We start from the raw sequence: 22,241 nt of genomic DNA on the forward strand, positions 1-22,241 counted from the left end.
GATGGGATGTCCTGCAAGGCAGCATTCCCTCCGTGCAGGACTGAAGATCATGGCCCATATTTTTGCTCCCGGGTCCGGTGCACAGGGTCGGGAGAATTCCCGGCTCTGCAAACCCGACCTTTAAAAGCGGCCGCCCGCAGGTCTGATTTTCATTCTGGTGGCGGCGAGGGGGTGCGGGCTGGATTATAAGTCAGACCCACCTGCCCGTAATGAGTGTGGAGGCTGCTGGATGCAGAGGCGGGCTGGGTGACTGCCGCTGTGCTCTGGCACTTTGTTAAATTAAATATAAAAAACGATTAAAGCAAAAAATCAGCCATCCAGCCCTCACCCCTCATCCCCCATAGACTGCCCATGAGCCATCCATATCAACCTATACCACATGGGCCCATCCACACCTATGGCCCTCTACCCCTATGCCAACCCATGCCCTCTACCCACCACCATGGCCCCTCATAGCCCCTATGCCAATTTAGTGCCAACTCATGCCAACCCATGCCCCCACCCACCACCCTTTTCCCTCAACCCTTCCACGTCAACTCACCCAGTATCCACCGTGGGAAAACCTCAGGAACCACACTGACATAAAATAAATTTGTGTCTATTGATAATGTCACTATTTTAAAAAAAACACTCTGATAAAAAAAACGTTCAACACGTAGAAATTCCTTCAACTAATCTCTTATGACAAACATGTCAGGGGATGTAGCTCAGTGGTAGAGCATTTGACTGCAGATCAAGAGGTCCTTGGTTCATATCTAGGTATCTCCTGGCTTTCATAAGAAATGTTTGACAGTGTGTATGCTTTCCTTTATTTGGGCCAAAGGGCCTCTTCTGCACTGTGATTCTGTGATTTCTATTCTATAACCACTTGGAACTGTCAATCAAACTGCTCACCTAACAGGCACCCCACTGTGATCATGTCAATTTGTAAAATCAGTTATTGCAGCACAAATCCTATAATGATAATCCTCAGGCTTATGTCAACAAACAGAATGAAGTATCAAGCACTGATTTTTTTTTAAAATTCAGCCTGTACTTTTAACTTATAGCCCAGTAGAGTTAAATCCATTGATAGCTTTGATAGTTCCGATGAGTTTTGACAGCTCCAATGGGCAAAATTTTACGTCCCACAGGCGGGCGAGTGCCCGACCTGATCGGGCGTAAAATAGCACACGATGACATCAGGCAAATGTCCTGACATCAACGCGCACTCGTGCGATATTTTGGTTGGTGGGCGCGCTGCCGACTCTCATGCGCACCTGCCAACAATTAAGAGGCCTATTAAGGCCATTCATGGATTAATTAAGAGCGATTTCACTGCAGACAAATCGGCCAAGCGGCCTTTGGATTTTTGAGGAAACCTCATCCACGGGCGGGATGAGGTTTCCAAGATTTTTTTTAAAAAATGTTTCGACAGCAATTTTATTATCTATATGTTCAGGTGAGTGAGCCCTGTGTGTGGAATTTTTTTCTGGAATTTTAAAATCTTTATTTTTATCGTGAAAGTTCTTCCACTCTCTGAGGCAGCTCTTCGCCTTCAGGGAGCTTTCACTGCACGCTCCCTTGTGCCTGCGCAGACTTCAGTACTCGCTCTCCTCCCGGCCCCCACCCCAGCAGCGCTGAGCCTTTCAGCACATGTTTCACGCCGGCTGGCCGTTAGTTGGCCATTGTGGTTGGTGGGCCACTTCCCGGCCGCTCCTGGGCCTGCCCGCCACACCTGCCCGGCAACCGAAAATCCTGCCAGGTGAGTTTTGACAGTTCTTTGACAGCTTTTAAAGTTCTTTGATAGCTTGACAGTTCCAATGAGTTCATGCACTGTTTACTTTTAACAATCCCAGAGTGTGCCTTACCTACCCCAAATGGGTTCCTTACCTCCCCAAGGGGGTGCCCTGGCGATCCACCAAGTTCACGCCAGCTCTTACCTGGTCTAATCTATACATGTCGGGTTTCACACACCTGGCCTACCAAAATCCCCCTTCAGAGGAGGCAGCTATTGATTTAACTTGCTAGCTGCCTCCAAAAACTGTGCATGTGCGAATTGTGGTCCGACTCCATTTCCACCCCCATGAAAATATGAAGTGCTGTGTTCAGGGGTGGGACTTAGGATTTCAGGGCTCATCTACTATTTTCGCCACGTTGGAGAGCCACTCCGACATGGTAAAAATCTGGGCCTATGTGTTCAAATCCTGAAGTGGGACTTGAATCCATGATCTGGCTCAGAGGCAAGTATAATACCAACTGACAATGTACAGGTATTTCTCCACATGCACAATAATTTCAAAACCATTGACTTGGGGTATTTTACTGTCAGTCACTTGGAGTACAAAATTTGAATATCACTAAAAAGAGAGACATGTTCCAAAGCCTTTCATCTTGCATTCATCAGGACAAACGCAAGAATGCCAAATTTCAAACGAATCCAACACTTCATACTACAGGAGAAAAGGATGCTGATTGGTTGACAAATTGACTCTGATTGGCCTAGGCATTGCCTAGGAGAAGGCAACAGAGAACTATAGGCTCCCCACACTCCTGGGAAATTCAAAAAAGGCACAAAGCTTTTTGTTTGCAAAGAATGGGCCCCTGCGCATGAATGTATGTTGCTTCTAGCAAAAATAAATAAGCTACATTACGGTAGACTTATTGTCTTAAATTGGTTGTTGGTGTAGCTATTAGCACCCTCAGGATTGTTCAGCAAGTGCTGTCCAATCACGGAATCGCATCTAACAGTGGACGTTTTGTTTTGGGTTTTTCACAAACGCGGGCTGGTTGAGTATAGTCTGTACTCTGCCTACTGTGAACAACTGAAGGAACATGGTGTTTGATTTGATCAGTCAGCCACTGGGATGTACGGCCTACATACCTGGCATTGTACCGGCACTGAAATTCATACACAAAATTACTCAATTGCGTGGTAAGCAAAATATCTATTTTGACTGACGGCAGCGCCCTGTTAGTGGAAAATACCACTCACATAGCCACTGCACAGTAACATTCTTGCATTTGCCCTGATGCGTACAAGACAAAAAGCTTCAGCAGCACGCCTCTCTTTTCAGCAATATTTAATTTTAATGTGGAGTGGAGGACTAACCTTTCATCTCTGAATCATGTTTGGAAATCCAGCCCAGGCTCACGGGTAAAAGTTTTCATCTGTGCGCTCATGGTCATGGCCCAACGCAAAGCAGTTTGAACAGTTATAAACCCAGTTTCTACTGGTGTTGGCCTGGAACACAAAACTACCCCTAATCTTGAGATATATTGGAATTAATTGTGTAATGTCTAGCATGGAAAAAAAAAACATCTACAGTATTACAAATGTCACTCTAATTGTTTTGACATAGCTACATGGAGGATTCAGAGTGTAGAGCCAATGATATCCCATGAATAGGAAAACCTACTAATTCATGTGGGACAAAATTATGAATGAATTATAATCAGCATCAAGAAGTGGAATGCGAATGCTTCCCACAGTTCATTATATATTCTGTTTATACCTTAACTAGAGCAAGTAATTAAAATGATACAACTTAAAAGTTAATTTTAATTTGAAATTTGAACTGACTTGATGCACACATTGCATGCTTGGTCCCAGAATCATCTCTGAACTGCTTTCTCTGCACTATTGTTCATTCCCCATTGTTACATTAAATATTTCAAAATGGCATTGATTAGTTCCCTTCACTGTCAATACTAGCTATACACATTTTATGGCAGTCATATTGACCCAACTTAGATGAAGTCAACATCAGTCTCTTAGTCAATGGAATTGACTTTAGTTGATATTAAAGAAAGAAATGTAATTCTAACAATTTTCTTACAGTTGATGTTTTACACCAAATTGGAGTTGACAAAAGTTATCAGCAAATGTTGACATGTCAAATAATTTGATTATTTTCTTTCAACTGCTATATTAAAACAGAAGGACATATGAAAGATGCTGTTGAGTTGAGTAACTAGTTTCTGCAATTAATTGATCATTGTACCATAATCAGCTAGTTCTCTTGATAGATCCATACACATGGTTGACAAATTGCTCTCCAAGTTTGTTGACAAATTCCCATTTTAATGATTAAACAGCAAACAAATTGCTCTCTTACACCTCATGATCCTTTTGACTTATGACACACAAACAAAGGGTTTTATCTCTGGTTTAGCATTCTAATGGCATTTTTAATTGTGTTTTGATACATTGGATTTTTTTTTTTAAAAAGCAGCTTTACACACTGTAAAAACATACTGCAGTTTTATTTTAATATGGATATTACAGATTTTGGTCACAACTAGATATTCAAGGGAGATGCCCAAGGGAGGGGAAAGGCCAAGCTAGTCAATTCAAATACTAACATCTTGTAAGATCTGTTGAAAATATGTTTAATTGACAGCTTTTTAAATAAATTTAGTAGGCAGATATGTAAATTGGTTTGCTCCTGCCAATTTATGCAAGAGTATCTCTCTGTCTAACGAAGTCAAATTGAAATCTCTGCCTAAAGCCTGCAGAGAGTGACAGCTGAGTGAGATAGCTTCCTTGGATTTTGAGGAAAATAACCACTACATAAGAATTAGCAATCACTGAAATTTTCTACCTATTTGAGAGGACAATCAAGTTTATTAATTACCATAAAATCTACGTTGTGTCACTGCTAACAGCCATTCATTCTTTTACACTGTGGCCCTGAGGGATTTGCCTGGTTCCCATCAGCGTCAAGGTAAGACACTGGGAGAAGGCCTGCAGAATTTCAGGGTCAATGGTTCCGTTTGGTACATTCTGCAGCGCTGGATACCCTCTGGTACCCCAGCCACTGCATGTGCGTGGACAATAAACATTGGCAAGCCGTTCGAGAGTCAGGGACGTCCCAGCCAGACTCAGTCCTCTCCTGGTCTGTCGCCCACCGGCACCTTTCAGTGTGATCACTGAATAATGATCAGAAGTGGAAAACCTGTGTGATTTCTTTTTCACCCACTAGCCCACAGGAGCTGAGGCCAATTGAAAAGCCACAATTATAGCTCTGGTTGTGATCAATTAACTCAGTACAAACCAAGAATCAAAGGTAGTTTTTCAACCTATGTTTAGGGTGAGGAGTCAGTGATACCTATAATATCTGCAATGGAGCTACCCAAATTTGTATTTATTTTTGGGGCGACATTGGTAGAAAGTGGCCCTATTCACTTTTTTTTAATTGCTCCAATAAAAGGCTCAGGTGGCCTACTTGAGAGTCTCACATAAGCACAGGGAGGTATTAGATTACAAATTAAGAGGCTCTTCCCCACCCCGCAATAGATTAGAATTTAAGGTGATGCAGTTCGGATAATTGGCGTCAGTGTCCCCGGGCTAGGGAGGGGAAAAGAAAATCAGTCTGCTTCTGACCACTATCCACTGACTCCTTCTGGAAATGTGTGCATGTGCGTATGTTTGTTTATGGGCACATCAGAAAAGGACATGTTTAAACCTGGCTGTGACATTAAACCCCTCCTCCACAGACAGACTGCCTGCCAATACTCACTGCGTATTATAGACTTGGCTCAGAGTTGTACTCTCGCCCCGGAGTCAGAAGGTCGTGGGTTGAAGCTGCACTTCAAAGACGCAAGTGCAAAATTTAGGCTGACGCAGCCAGTGGCACTATCGGAGATGCCATCGTTCGGCTGAGACATTAAATCTCATTCTTTAGGAGGGCCCTGTCAATCCTCTAAGGTGGGCTTAAAAGATCCCATGACTGCCAGAGAGCTGCAACTGCCCACTGAACCACCTGCCAGCACAAGTCACCAGCTTTAAGAGAGAAAGGAAGATTAAATTATGAAACAAAAACTTGCCCTTTGATATCCTGTGTGCTGGACATCAGAACTTGACTACACACTTGATGGGAGTATGCTATCTGCCAAACCCTGAACTCCCTACTTTTACCATCAAGTGACATTAACATTTATTGTGAGAGTACAGTGCCTTCACAGCAGGAAATCCTTTTAGGCTTTTTTCAGAGATGAAAAGGACTGCCTGCTGGGAGGGCACTGCACTCTTGTAATGAAATGTTAATGTCGCTCAGTGGACGGCTCAGTGCTGGAGCTGGGATCTCATTGGTTCCATGTCTGGAATGCCTGTTTGGTTCTGGAGTCCCACAGCATTCTGAAAATAAGCACCACGGTGGGACCATATTTGCAGGTGCCATTAGTGGGCAATTTATTGGATTATTTAAAAAAAATAAAGCAATAATGTGAAGGCAAGTTTCCATTTTTTCCAACTTAGAGCCTTGCTATTCTTTAAAAACATTTTATGTCAGCCTTCTTGAAATATTGGTAAATGAAAACACTTTATCTTAACTTTGAACCCCAAAGGGGTTCTTAATTGCCCTAGCACCATTCCTTTCTAACATTTCTGTATAATCACGAAACAAAATCATTGTAAACAAACTGTGGGAAAAATAATCACAATTTAAGCATCCAAGAGGAAGGCAGATGAGCACATGGGAAAGATTGGGTTATGCTGATTGGGTTAAAAGAAGAAGGGCGGGAGGAGCTCATGTGGAGCGCAAGTACTGGCATGGGACAGTTGGGCTGAATGGCCTGTTTCTGTCATGTACATTCTTTGTCTTTATGTTATGGTTTCTGTTCCTGTGTACAGTGGGATAAGATAGTGTCTCCCAGTCCTACACACCAAGAGTTTCAGTATGACCTGGCCCATATTAATAGTAAACCACCACCACCTGCAAGCTCCAAGTCACACGCCATCCTGACTTGAAACAATATTGTTGTTCTTTCACTGTTGTTTGGTCAAACATTACGTACTCTCTCCAAATATATTCTAGATGGACTGCAGTGGTTCACCACTATCTTCTTGAGGGCAATTAGGGATGAGTAACAAATTCTGGCTTTGCCAACAACATTCACATCCCATGAAAGAATGAACAAAATAAAAAATTAAATTATTATATATACATATATATATAAATTTATATATATCACTGAAAATAGAGACTTGCTGCCAAAGCTTTTCGTCTTGCACTCGTCAGGATAGATGCAAGAATACCAAATTTCAAAAGGAGTGACAACTTGGTAGGCAAGTGGTCTCGGATTGGTTGAGACATTGCCATGGGGAATGCACCAGGGAGCATATATTCAAATGCAGGGTCCTGTCCTATGCAAGCATAAAGAACATGTTCAGGCATCGCACCTTTTTCAATTAAACAAAAGCATGGGGGAACAACAGCTCCCTGGTGCATTCCTCATGGCAATGCCTTGACCAGAATCAACTTGCCTTTTTTGAATTTAAACAAAAGCTTGGGGGATAACTGTTCCCTGGTGCATTCTCCATGGCAATGCCTTGACCAATCACAGTCCACTTGCCAACCAATCAGCACCCTTCATCTCATGCAGTACAAATTGTTGTTCCCTTTGGAATTCGGTATTCTTGTGTCTGTCCGATGAGTACAAGACGAAAAGCTTCAACAGCATGTCTCTTTTTTTCAGCAACGCTCAATTCTGTACTACCAACCGTTAATAAATTTCCCTGGCAAGTCCAGCGATTGACATTCCCCCACCTCCGATTGTGTCTTGTTAAGTTCCAGAACAGGAGGACTGTTTATGCTGCAACACAAATTGGAGGCTGTTGTGACACAGTCCATCCCAGTACCTCAGCCCAGGCACAACATTTCAAAAGAGAATGGCCACGTGCTTATTTTGCTAAATATATTATTTAAGTAAATTACAACCCAAGTCAGGTGAGGAAACATTCTGACCATCTTTTTAAGTTTCACTGGAATCAAAGGACACTTAAGATGACAAAAGAAAAATGCTGTGGATTCCAGAAATCTGAAATAAAAAACAGAAGATGCCATTTGGCTGGGTGGGCAGCATCTGTGGGACAGAAATGGAATTAACATTTCATTTTGATGACCTTTCATTAGAACTGATAGAAGGGCTGGCAGTGTAACTAGCCACATTACAGTTAAGTAATGTTCTATGCCCTGACAAGCTGCGTCATGGAGTGGTGTGACCCAGTTTTGTGCCGTGATCATCTATATGCGGAGCTACTGACATCAAACTGTTACCATGGAGACTTAACAACCGGAGCTTAGGTGCATCTCTCTCTCCCGTCTTCCAAGAGGGAAGGCAAATTGGTGGAAGAGTCAAGCTGGGCCATTCTGGAGGCTTGTTTCAGTAGGTTAGTACTGGGAGATAGCAACCATTTGCCCCTCCACTTGGCTGGGAATGGTAATTGCCATAGGAATACCCAAGATAGGAGATGGGAGAAGAAAGAAAATCTCAAAACAAGGAATAAAGAAAAGACACAAGTTATATCAACATTCTATGTATAAAAAAACTGCATTTGATAAAACAATTTAGACTCTATGCCATGGAGATTTAGCACACAATGAAAAAGACGTACTTAGAGCAACCAGCCCATATCATAAATGGAAAGGCACACGGTGAAGACAAAGGGAACACTTAAGACAATATTAAATCCCATTCACAGCCATTCTTCAAAATGGAAGAATGTCACCCAGTTAGAAGCCCTGAAAGACTCAATGAATTTTCACAGTTTTGAAGATAACAACCCAAATCACCCTAAGCATCTAAATGATTTTCCCTCCTTTTCAGGGGGATTATTTTGTATGAAATTTTTTTTCTCAGTTTCCTTCGTGTCATGCAGTGTTCCCTGACTGAGACAGTACAACAAATGTTCTGCTCCCAGATTTCAGCCAACGCTATCGTGAAATTAAGCCCCAGGAAGCAGCCACGTTGAGTCCAAGTAAAGAGCTTTCCTCATTCTCTGAGGAAGGTCCCCACTCCTCACGATCCAGGTGAGACTGGGGAACAGCTTTTGGAACAGTGCCCCAAGAGCCATGGTCAAATTACCAACCCACTACAACGGTTTTAACTCCAAACAAAATTAATATGCCATAAAAGAAACATTTTGAAGGTCAGCAAGAAGGTTTATGGATCCCATGTTGTTTGACCAAGGTGCATGCAACTACTAGAATGCACATCGTTATGAAGGCATAGAATTCATAGCAGAGCACAAAATTTAACTTAATAATGGAATAGCTCAGTAACATTTCACATTTTATTTGGGGTAAAAATAGCAGATGCAGTAGTAACTTGCAAAAAGGAACCGGATAAATACTTATAAAGGAAAAGCTTGTAGGGCCACGGGGAAAGAGTTGGGTAGTGGCACTAATTGGATTGCTCTTTCAGAGAGCCTGCATAGGTATGATGGACTGAATGGCCGCCTTCTGTGCTGCATGCTGCCATTCTTGTAGTTAAATGTTTGCCTGAACACTGAAAACAAATGAATCCTAATTGAAATAAAATGCTGCTTTGATAACATGTAATGAAACTAGACTACAGTAATTTGTCGGATTTTTTTGATTTAGCAAGACATAGTCAAGAGAGAAAGAGGTGGCCTTCATCTGCAGTCAGCTAGGTCTTTACAAAGCTGCAGTATCCTGATGACACAAAGTAAACTACTTTGCTTTCAGGATGAGAGCTCCCCTTTTCAAAAGCCTTCTGCAGAATAAAAGATGACAAGAGGTTCTCGTTCTCATTTTCCGGCCTGTGAGGGGCTGAACTGAATGTAATCATGTACTTGGCTGCTAATAAAGTCCCATTTTGAATGGATAAAAGGAAAACGAATTTCCAGACCTTTCCTTTTAACCAGCACCATTTTTGAAGCTGCATATTCCTGATCATCCAGATTAGTTTGTAATAGATCACGAGCAATAATTAAGAATTGAGAGCAAATTTTATTCCTTTGATGTTATCGCTGAAGCTTGTGATATGGTAGCTTCACTAAAGCTGAGAAGCTTTAGCAATGAGCTTCTGCAGTACAAAATTAAGCAAGAATACAAAAGAGCTAAAATTTCATGTTTTTTTTTAAATCTCTTTCAATTTCAGATCTTAGAGACATCAAAGTCTAATTATTTGGCATCCAAAACAAAATTGCTGGTGTATTTGAAAAGATCTAAATTGTACATTTTGTTCAAGTAATTACTTAGTGCCCTCTTTAACCACTTGCCTTTGCAATACAACAGAAAGTAATTTCCTGATTTTACTATTTTAATTTGTCAAATACACTGTTACTATTTGGTTGAGTCTGAATTGGAGCTTCATGCTATGAAACTCGTTCCTAATTGATCTTTTCTTGTGTAAGTAGGACAATTGCATTTCTTCCTGATGTTAAACTGCTCCAGCTATCTCTGCTCTTATATTCATGCTGAATTAAATTCTTCTGACTCAAATCCAATTTATACTTTCCCCAAATATTTGACCTTTTGATCTGTCTCAGGTAGCTAGAGTTTATTTTGAGCAAAGAGCTGACATTTTGTTAATATAGTGGAAATAGGAATGGGCATGAAGTGTCAGTTTGATTTAGCTGGTAATACTCCCGCTGCAGAAGGTTGCAGTATATAAGCCAGTGCAGTACTGAGTGAATGTTGCGCAGTCAGAAGTGTTATCCTTCAGATGAAACATTAATCCAAAGCTTGACTGCTTGCGTCAGCGGTTCAGCTGGACACAAGAAGACTTGTGCATTATTCAGAGAACAGCAGCAAGTTCTACTAGTGCCCTGGCTAACAGTTCTCCCTCCACCAAAATTACCAAAAGCAGATTAATTTTTAATTCATCTCACTGCTATTTGTGAGGCCCTGCCCATTGTAAAATGACTGCCGCATTTACTCACATGCCAACAATTGCTTCACTGTGGGCAGGATTTTTAGGTCAACGTGCGGGCGCGATCGGCGGGCCAGGGAGAGTCCGGGGAGTGGACCGCTGCCCGCGATTTCACGCTGGCTGGCCAATTAACGGCTGAAGTCAGTGCAGGCGCAAGGGAGCACGGAATGAAAGCTCCCTGAAGGCAGAGAGCTGCCTCAGGGAGGTGAAGAAATTAAATGCGATAAAAACAGATTTTAAAATCCAGGAAAAAAATGCCCACGCATCACTCACCCGAACATATACAAGATGAAAATTCTGTCCATACATTTTTATTTTTTTTTATTTAATAACGGAAACCTCATCCCAGCCCATGGGTGAGGTTTCCTGAAAAATGCAAAGGCCGCCTGGCCGATTCGCCCGCCCGCCAACTGTAACGTTGGCTGGGCAACGAAAAATCTCCGTTAATCGCAACTTTAAAAGCCTTAATAGGTCACTTAATCTCTTAATTGTTGGTGGGCGCACTTCTGACTCTCACGCGCACTCGCCAACCGAAATATCACACGAGTGCACGATGACATGGGGATGCTCGTCCGACGTCATCACATGCTATTTCACGCTTGAGTGGGTTGGGCGCCTGCCTGCACACCGAGCAAAAAATTCTGCCCTATGTAACATTCAATGTAGAACACTTTGGGCAGCTTCCAAGGGATATAAGGCATTATATAAATGCAAGTTTGTCTAAGCAACTAGATGTTTGAAAGGTTTCTGTGTCACCCCAAATTAGCCCTTTGGTTATTGGTGACTCCTTCTGTTTGAGCGTTCATTCATGAGGTAATCTTGTCATTCTGTAAGGTAGTGGCCTGTCAGAGATGGTCACTAGTAATTGAAAGTCTGTTTGCTAGGACATTATGTAGTTATTCTTATAGTTAGGATGATCTGACTTCCACAGAGCAGTAATTTTTTTTTGGTAGTTAGTCTCCTAATAATGGGAAGCCCAGTGCCTTAGAACTACTCTCATAGCCTACAATTAATGCAGCTGAACAAGCCACTGATCCCAAATTCTGTAATTTGAACACTTGCCTGGTTTCAATCCTTTTTGAACAGTTAAAGAAAAAGACAAATGGATAACATAGTAGATGAAAGCTCATCTTAAATGGACTTAACTCTTGCCAGAAGCTAAGGATAGGTTTGTTTAATTGGTTTCAAGTATTATTGCAGATTCACTGAGATCACTGTGGCAAAACTGACTGGAATTCATCTTTTCCACAACTGCCTTAGGGCAGATTTCTAGTTCACATCAACCAATGGGACTTTCTAATTGCAAAATGCTCCCAACCACCACCCCCGCCCCTGCCATGTCATATGACGCTGCTTCCTAGCTTACTGTGAACCTTACCAACTGGCTAGGATCAGTAGTGAGGTCCTTCCATTCAACTTGCAATATCCTTCTTAGTTACACCATGGAAGAGCATATATAGTGCTATTTGTGAAATTTGCCCTCGCTAAGCCTTTTTTTAACTATAAATATTGATTGACCATAAGGCAAAATCTGGCACAGTACTGCAGCCTATATTCTGTAATTATTGCCAAGCACATGATCCAAGTTGTATGAAACAGTTCTGAAAATAAATTTTATGTTTAGTGCTGGGAGGGTTGTGTGAAGAGAAATATTACTGTACATTAAAGATTGTAGTATAAGGCATTGGCACGTTTAGGGCTAATGTGGGACTGAATACAGTACCGGCCACACACTGATATAAAAGAACACATGACCCACACTTCGGGGTCAGTCTAGTGTGGGACAGAGTCGTGTGCACAAACAAGTATAGAGACAGCTCCGAGTTTGAACCCTTTAGTGTATATATGTACATAATTCTCGTAGTTAATAAATACATATAGGGTGGAGTCATCCCAGATTTGCAACAAGTGTGATAGTGGGCGGGTAAAACGTTATTTTACCCACCAGTCGCAGTGGCGGCTTCCCTGGATACACGCCATTTTGATGGCGGGCGGGCTCTGATTCGCCTGCCACACCATCACCTCGCCGCTTCCTCATGCCAGGCACCACATTTAAAGTACTAGCCACTCTCAGTGCTTCCAACCCAGAAAGACATGGCCCTGAAAGGCAAGAAGACTGCAGCCCATGAGTGCTTTTTGGACACTGTGGAGGCCTGCTGTGATGTTCTCTATCCCCGCTCTAGCCACAGGAGGGGCAGCTACATTACCACATTGGCTTGGTAGGTGATGGAAGTGATGATCAGTGCCAATGTTGCACAGAAGAGGTTGGCCATCCAATGCAGATAGAGGATGAATGATCTCATCCATGCAGCCAGGGTATTGCAACCATCTCATCACTTTAAACTCAAACACTCAAGCCCATCACACATTCACTGGCATCTCACTCACTGCCAGCTCAAGGGACATCACCACTCACTCTCCCACACACACCCTCACATCTCCATCTGGCCTTATCTCCTCTGGAGATTGCCTCCTCAGCCTCACCAACTTGAGGCCACTGGTACAGATCAACATATGTCCCCAAACACACCCTAGAATATCCTCCTTCCTCAGTACAGCTCCCATCCTTGTATCTACTTGGCCCAGACCATTTCCCAGCACCAGATCCAACAATGTCTCCTCTCTAGTTGGGCCGAGAACATGCTGATCAAGGAAATTCTTCTGAACACATTTCAGAAATTCCTCCCATCTTTCCCTTTACTTTAACATTATCCCAGTTGATATTTGGGTAATTAAATTCCCGTAATACCACCGCTCAATAGCTCTTGAACAGCTTTGTGATATCCCTGCAGATTTGCTTCTCTCTCGCTCTCTCTCTCCCCCTCCCATCCTCTCTTTTTGACATTACAACCTCTTCCCTAGTCAGTGTTGCTACCCTTCCCCATCTTTTCTGTTCACCCTGTATCCTTGAATATTAGGCAGCCAGTCCTCACCATTTTTATATCTTGTTTCAGTTATTGCCGCTACATAACACTGCCAGAAGGCAATTTGTGCTTCAGGCTTAGCAACCTTATTCACCACACTTTGTGCATTTATATACATGCTTTGTAAACCTGTCTTTGCATTCCCCATAATCCCCCTTAGTCTACTCCTATTTAATATGGTACCACTCTCTTCTCTCGTCAGTATTGCCACCCTTCCCCATCTTTTCTGAGCACCTTGTACCCTCTCTTCCCTTGCCTGAGGCCACTTTTCTCCCTTCCCCAAGCAAGGCCTTGCCCTGCAGCCATTGAAAAGCCACCCACATGTGGCTGATCTGGTAGGTAGAGACCTGCCATGAGCCCCCCTAAAGGTGATGCAGTGCTGTCTGTGAAGCCTGGCACTGATGACTGCGAGTGCTGACCGAAGGAAGATAGGCAAACAAACCTTGAAGTCCCGAGTGAAGTGCAGTCCACCAAGTGCACACCTTATATAGGCTGTTGTGAAACACGTCGGCGTGTTTTCCCTCTGACATGGGTGGACAATCCAGCGTGGGGGATGAGTCCGGCGGGCTGGCCTTATAATGATATGCTGATGTATTACAGTGAGGTTCCTGACGTCCGATGGCGGGGAACGCGGCCCACCAGTGGCAGGCTGAGTGGACGATCGCAAACTGGCTTCACGACGTTGTGAAACCGATTTTTGGCCTTCTCGCTATATGTCTGCTCACGCCACCCAACACGTCCGGCGCCGGGGTCAGGGGTGGGGGCACGGAAAATCTTGGCCATAGTTAACCTACTTAAGATTACAAAGACTTCATAACAAATGGTATCCAACGCCCTACAACAAAGATCACTGCAGTGCCACTGGCCTATTATAGCAGGTAGTGCCAGTGAGAAAATGGATACCGTGAAATAGTCTTTAGGTTCAATAATTTATGCTCAAATACAGTGCAACTACAATCCACACAGCAGGATAATTTGTATACCTGAACTAGCACACATGAGCTCTGTAGCTGTGATCAGCATGACTGAAGTTAGGATATTATTTGTGAGGAATTGTGAGTTTACTTCTTTTAATAACTTTGCAAGTTGGGATGATGTTAATGATGGTTCCTTCTATTTACATTGAGCCACTCTCCCTCATCTGCGGTTGGTAACACAGGAGTACCAGCACAGGCTTAAGAGATGATCACCAGCCTATCCTGTCAGCAGCCTGTCCTGTTAGCCAAGGGCCAATAGCCTGCATGAAGAGTTTCACAGAGGAGAAAATATGAAGAAAAGAAATTACAACAACAAATTGTATTTATATAGCATCTTTAATGCAGTAAAATGTCCCAAGGGATTTCATAGAAGCATTACTGGACAAAATTTGATACCAAAGCACATAAAGGGATATTGGGGCAGATGACCAAAAGCTTGATCAAAGAGGCAGGTTTCAATGAGTATCCTAAATGAGGAAAGATAGACAGAGAAGCGGAGAGGTCTAGGGAAGGAATTCCAGAGCTTTGAACCTAGGCAGCCTCAAAACAATAGCAGCAATTTTATAATGTATATTGCAAGTGTTGAATTTAAAAGAAGATGGTGTTGAAGATGCTGAACATTTCGTTGGTACAGAGTTTGGAAAATTAATGTTTATGGATGCCAGTGACTTTGTACCACATGATATCATCAATTTCATCAATAATCATTTCCACATACCACATCAAATTAAGATATAACAGTGGAAATGGTTTTCATCCTCTCTTACATATAAAACTCTACTTCACTCTTTCTCACGCACACCAGATTGTCATGATTCACCCTTTCTCATACCCAATGCTGACTTCTGCTCTGTCGGCCAGTCCTCGCTGCCTATCAACTAAAGCTCGGTGACATGCATGAGGTAATCAGGGAAAGTAGGCTACAAGAACAATTAACTCTTTTGCTATTGAAGCATGCATTAGAAATACTTTGGGATCTCACTTCATGCTCCTGATCTCTCTGGCTGATGGACAAATAACAATCTAATAGATCACATATCTAAGCCCTACAGTCATGAATCAAGTTAATTAAATGAAAATAAGATGTAACAGAGCAGCAGATTTTAGCTAGGTTATAATGGAATTTAATTGCGGTCATGATGGCAAAACTGTCAGCCTTCACTGTCATGACTCCACTGAAACTTAAGGAGTCCGCACTTATGCAGAATAACACCGAGATCCGGAAGGTGCTGTCAGTGATTCTATGCTTCTCCAGAAAGTACATTGCAGAGGTTCCCACAGACTACAACCTCTATTCCAATCACGAAGTGGTGAAAACTTCTAGTTTTACACTGTTACTTTCACTGTAAAACGTCTTTGAAAAAGTTACACTTTGTTAAATGAACAATAACTGGGTTTTAATGACTTATTAACTTTAATGTTACTGCTAAACACCCTCACTCATCTAGAAAATGTGACTTCACATTTGTGGATTGTCAAATTTCTCCATAATGATAATAAAGTTCACATTATTCAAAAATAATTTATAATTTTTAAGCTTGTTCACCTTTATTTTCACTTTTATCTTAATCTAATCATAATCATTTATTTTACTATCTGAACATTTAAATTAAAAGTGAAGGATATTCAGTGCTTTTAACTTCCCGGTTTGCTGTGTGTGAACATGTCAATGTGATTGATTCCCTATCAGCTTGCTAACATGACTACTGCTGCACGCCAAGCCATCCCCTTGACTTGGTGACAGGTTTAAACTGCAGTTGGCAAAGGGGAAAATCACGCCACACAGATCGCCAGATACTTGTGGGAAATTTTCTTCAAGGCCAACAGCAAGCACCCTTGCTCCTTTGCTGACCACAAAATCCAGGCCAAAACCAAATGACCCTCACGGTGCCCCTTTCCAAGCACTATTAGTCAAGAAACCTTTAACCACTTTCTCCAGTAAACAACCCGTGTCCTTGATGAAACACTTCTATGTGAGAAAGACAACTCTCAGCTCTTGGCTTCTTCCCATACAGGAGTAGAGGGAGCAGAGAGCTGGTGAACTCGCAAAAGCATGTTGCACTTTTACATTTTCAGAATTGCCAATCAAAATAGACTCCTGCTGCTCTGCCGAAGTCTGTCTCTGGCCCTTCATCCACTTCCAAGATGAAGCAGTGCTGTGAGATGGGTAAACGCGACCCCAGTTAATAGAGAACTCAGCTCCAGTATCTTCAAAGGCCTTGTATAATAGGAAATGAAATGGACTGTAAATATGAACAGATCACAGCCAGTGATCCGCATTAATGGTTTCTATCAGCTGGGCGGGCCATGAGCCTTTTCTTACTCTGTCGAACAAAATGACAAGAGTCCATCCATTCCCTATGGGGAGGTTCCTCAGTCTTGCACATTTCCTCAATTATAATTAGATATCGCAGAAGAAAAGTAATTCAAAATCACACTATTTAAATAGTTATGATCCATTAATGTTGAAGTCCTAGTGTGTGTGTTTTCCATCATAGCAACCTGTTCCTGGCAAGAGCAACCAATTTCCAGTGATAACAATTCTGTGACCCCAACAGACCATTCCACAAAGAAACAAAAATGTACAAATTCTTATTAAACGGGTCAAAACTCCAGCATGTTATATACACTTCCCCTTGTGTGACTCTCTCTCAGCTAATGTACAGTCACAATCACCTCCTTCACAAACACTTGGAGCTGAATTTTCAGGGCAGGTACAGAAATGGGGGATGGCATAGTGGGAAAATATCAGTGCCAGCCTGCATGCTGGTTTCCTGACAGTGTTCCCGGCCCCAGCGATTTTTCACTTGGGTAGGGGGGATAGCAGCCATGAGATCCCATCCAATCCATGAAGACAACCAATTAACATTGTTAAAAAAACTCACTGAGAGGTCGTCAAGGCACGTGTTCTGATTTTCAAAGGGGCGCAAGGGCTGCGTGTGCTGTCTGGTGTAGACCAGCGAAATGGAGGAGGACACAAAGTGGGGAGCCAGACATAGCTGCGCAGGATATTAGCTGGGCCCCATGAAAGGGCAAACGATGCAGAGTGGGGCATGGCCAATAGGAAATAAATGCCATCAAGTCAGTGCAAGTGGTGGAGAGAGTGGGCAGTAAGTGCTGAGGCATCATGGGGCATAAGCTCACCCAGCACTGCACCCATTTGTGCCTCAGCACGTCGTGGCTGCTCACCTGGGATGCCACCTCCTCCTATGCCTTCTTGGTGAGGTGCGGTGGCCATATCCTCCTGTCTCTAGGGACAAGGGTGTCCTTTCTAGCAGCCATCTCTTCCAGGAGGGCAGCGAGGCACTCGTTGGAGAAACGCGGGGCCAACTACCCCACCGACCTCACCTCCCACATGGATTCTCCTTCCTGGACCGCAGCTATGTCGCTGCTGCAGCTCAAACACAGGCAACCTCCCCGGGGCTGCCTGCGCTACTATTGAGTCGGACGCCGGGTCGTCATTGGACCCGGCAGACAACAGGCCCCCACCCCCCCTGCCAGTGTGAAGTCGCTTTCCGGCCCTGATCGCAGGTGGTGGTCAGCTTCCCAACCGCCCCCGCCGAGCCTGCCTGCCAAGGGCAAAATTCTACCCTTTGTTTCATTTCAGAAGATAGCTAAACAGATGAAGTGGCCAAAGGAAATCTGGACATTGCCCATGCAGACCAAATTGATAGGGAGAGCACAAGAAATTTATGCTTTACTGTCAGAGGAGGTTTCTAGGGATTGTGATGTGATGAAAAAGGCCATTTTGAGTGCATGTGAGTTGGTCCCTGAAGCATACAGACAAATAATTCAAAATTTAAAGAAACAGCCTGGGCAAACTCACGTTGAATTTGAAAGGATTAAGCAAAGGAGTTTTGACAGATGGATACGAGCATTAGGAGTTGAAACTACCTATGAAGTTCTGAAAGAGACCAATCTCTTGGAGGAATTTAAAAACTCCCGACCTCCTGTAATAAGAACCCATGTTGAAGACCAAAGGGCTGCAACTGGTGGACAGACAGCAGTAATGGCTGATGATTATGAGCTGATCCATAAAACTATACCTTTTTTCCATCACCCCCATAAATTTGAAAAGATTAGAAAGTGGGAGAGTGAAAGGAAGGCAAGGAGCCAGGGTAAAGAATGGATAGCTAGGAATACCTTGAGATCTCCTCCCCAGATCAGGAAGGAAGGTACTGAGGGTGGAGGTGAAACTCAAAGGCCTAAGTGTTTCCATTGTAATGAAGTGGGGCACATTCATTCAGAATGCTGGAAGTTGCGAGGGAAGCCTATGGGACTTATTGGAGTTCGTAAGAGTGAGTTCAAAAAGGGAACTCAGAAAGAAAATTCCATGGATCAAACTGTAACTTTAACTACAAATAAGGGTCTGGAGGTAAACACTGCTGCGATTGTAGGTGAAGTGAATATGGTAGGTGAGAGATATAAAGGGTTTTTGTCTAAAGGAAAGATAGCCCCTTTTTCATCAAATGATGCAGCTAAACCCATAACTACATTAAGGGACAGGAGCTACTCAGGCTCTTTTAAATCCCGGTTCCATTGTACAAAGTGTAATTGGAGTGTGATTTGTTGTCTGGATTGGTGGTTGTAGGAGTGGTTAAAAAATTACCCGAGGATGGAGTTGATTTACTCCTGGGGAATGATTTGGCAGGATTGAAGGTTATAGCCTCGCCCATAATTACGGAAAGTCCAAGAGAGGCTAAAGAGATGGAGCAGTTACAAGAACAAGTTACTGGTATTTTTCCATCTTGTGTGGTGACCAGGAGACTCAGGGCTGATAAAGTAATTATCAGTTAAGCCCAGAAAAACAAGCTCATTTAGAAACAGAGATCCAATATATGCTGGACAGTCAATTGATTGAGCCTAGCTAAAGTGCTGGAGGTCACCAGCAGTATTAGATCCTAAGCTGGATGGATCCACTAGATTTAGTATAAACTACAGGAAAGTGAATGCAGAAACGAGGACCGATTAGAAGATTGCATCGATAGGGTTGGCAGTGCTTCATTTTTTTCTAAAATTGGTCTGTTGAAGGGGTACTGGCAAGTGCCATTAACATCAAGGGCTAAAGAAATACCCGCCTTTGTTACACCAAGTGGGTTGTATCAATGCCTAGTTTTACCATTTGGGTTGAAAAACGCCGCAGTTACTTTCAAGAGACTGGTGAATCAAGTCATAGCTGTGGTTTATCTAGACAATATCATAATCTATAGTAACACTTGGGAAGAATATGTAAAGCAATTAGAGGACCTGTTTAAGCAGTTAGCTGGCTTAGTCATAAATCTGGCCAAAAGCAAATTTGCAAAAGCAAGGGGAGAATTTTCTCCCCGTCAAGGGAGGCTGAGCGGAAGCGTGTGCAGGCAGGCGCACAGCCAATTGCCGCCCGCCGGCAAGATAATGTGATCATGGATGCATTGCTCCAGGTGTAAAATACTAAAAATAAGTTAAATGGGTAAGAAATACTGAAGATTGTATAAGGGGGAGGAAGGATGAATGAAAGTAAGTCTCGTGTTTTGTTGACCATGCGTCAAATACCTTATGATGAAAAGCATTTTTGAAATGATGTTTCATCTCCTTTAAGGTTGGAGGCATGTAAAGAACATATCTTTGTATTTCTATTGGACTGTGGACTAAAATTACAGTGGCTGCACTTGAAAGACATGTCCACTGGAACAGGTTGAGAGATATATATAATGTTGCAGTCCTGGAACAGAGTATGCCATGAAAGACAGGATGGTGCCAGAAAGGAGTCCTGAACCAAGGGAGCTGCATGGCAACAACATTTTAATTGGCTGCTGACCAGGTGACCAGGTTTTGTGTGAGAAGCAGTGCAGCTGAATAGCTCCTAGCCTGAAAGGCAAAAGACCTAAAAAATCTTGCTTATGTGTGGAGGATTTCAGTAATCCCACAAGATTAAGCTAGCTGGCTTTTTCTTCTCATATCTCTATAACCTGCTCTCTCTCGGAAAACCCCTGTCAAGAGGCAAAGGGAAAAATCACTGTCAGGGACATTGAAAGGCAAGTGCTCAACTAGTGAACTAAATACTGAGAGTGCTAGAAGATCACCTCGTGTCATCGACAAGAGCTGAAAGGAATTTGGAAGACATGAATCAAATTCAACCCATCGAATCCTGTACCCCGGAACTGGTGCTATTGAACTGTTTTATCCCACCCTTAAAATCCATGTTTTTGTGTGTATTATGTGTCTTGTATATGTGTGTATAGGGATTTAAAAAGGGGTAGAGTTTAGGTTATAGAGTTAGAAATTAGCAGCTCATATTTCTTTCTTTTGCCATTGGTTAACAACAGTTTGTTCAATAAACAGTTATTTACTTATTAAGCTTATGAACCTGTGCTCGTATTCTGTTAACCTAAATTAAACAGTTAGGTAGAATTGGGGCAATCTGGTGGTTTGGTCAAACTTTTCACATTTGTCGTGGCTCGGGGAACAGTGGGGCTGATATTACAGCGCACTATCCCCAGTGAGTCGTGACAATTCTATCTCTCTAAGAAATAAAACCCAGTGCTTGGTTTACCTTATTATTAATGGCCTTGCTAACATGTGGCACAACTTTTAGTAATTGATATATTTGTGCTCCGAGATCCCTTTATTCCTCTCCCCCCTTCCATCTAGATTTCTCTAGACTTCCCAGTAATAAGTGACCTCCCTATTCCTCCCACTGAAATATACAACCTCACATTTATCGGAGTTGAACTTCATTTCCCATTTATTTGGCCATTCTGCAAGTTTATTAATGTCCTCATGTAAATTGTTGCAGTCCTCCTCACTGTTGACTAGTTCCCACCCCCCGCCACCACAGTTCAGAGTCATTTTCAAATTTAGAAATTGTGCTTTCGATTTCAAAGTGAAAATTGTTAATATATATTGTGAAAGCAGTGGTCCCAGCCCTGATCTTTGTGGAACACCACTTCCCACCTTTTGCCACCCTGAATAACTACCCTTTACCCCCACTGTCTGCTTTCTGCCTTTAAACCAGCTAGCAATCCATTCTGTCACTTGTCCCCTAACTCCACATCCCCTGACCTTACTCAAGGGTCTATTGTGAGGCGCCTTATTGAAGGCCTTTTGAAAATCCAGATAAATTACATCTATCACATACCATTGCCTATTCTCTGGGTTATCTCCTCAAAAGATTCAATAAGTTTGGTCAGGCAAGATTTTTCCTTTAGAACTTCATGCTGACTATTCATTATTATATTTCTCATTTCGGGATGTTCTTCTAATCTCTTCTTTAGTAAGGATTCTATTATTTTTACTACCACTGACGTTAAGCTGAATATAAGAATTACATTAGCTATCTGCCAGTCTTCTGGCACTACATCATTTTCTAATAAATTATTAATGTCTCTGTTATCTCTTCCTTTGATTCTTTTAAAATTTGTGGATGCAGTTCACCTGGACCAGAGGTTTTACCCTCTTTGAGTTTGTTTATTTTATTCAATACATCTTTTTCTTTAAAATGCACTTGTCTCATTACTCATCTCAGCATTCAATGTTCATAGAACCATAGAAAAGTTACAGCACAGAAAAAGGCCATTCGGCTCATCTTGTCCATGCCAGCCTGAGGGCACCCAGGTGCCCTTTCTAATCCCACCTTCCTGCACCAGGCCCATAGCCCTGCAGCTTACAGCACTTAAGGTGCCGATCCAGGTACTTTTTAAAA

The 22,241-nt window shown here is 42.6% G+C and overlaps 1 non-coding gene across 1 annotated transcript; it reads left to right on the plus strand.

The window, feature by feature from the left end:
• Window positions 1-696: 696 nt before the first annotated feature.
• trnac-gca (transfer RNA cysteine (anticodon GCA)) lies at window positions 697-768 on the plus strand. Its single transcript has one exon. It is a non-coding gene; the product is annotated as a tRNA-Cys (tRNA).
• The last annotated feature ends 21,473 nt before the right edge of the window (window positions 769-22,241 follow it).

The sequence above is a fragment of the Cetorhinus maximus genome, chromosome 15, assembly GCF_964194155.1.
Source record: "Cetorhinus maximus chromosome 15, sCetMax3.hap1.1, whole genome shotgun sequence".
NCBI classification, from domain to species: Eukaryota; Metazoa; Chordata; class Chondrichthyes; order Lamniformes; family Cetorhinidae; genus Cetorhinus; species Cetorhinus maximus.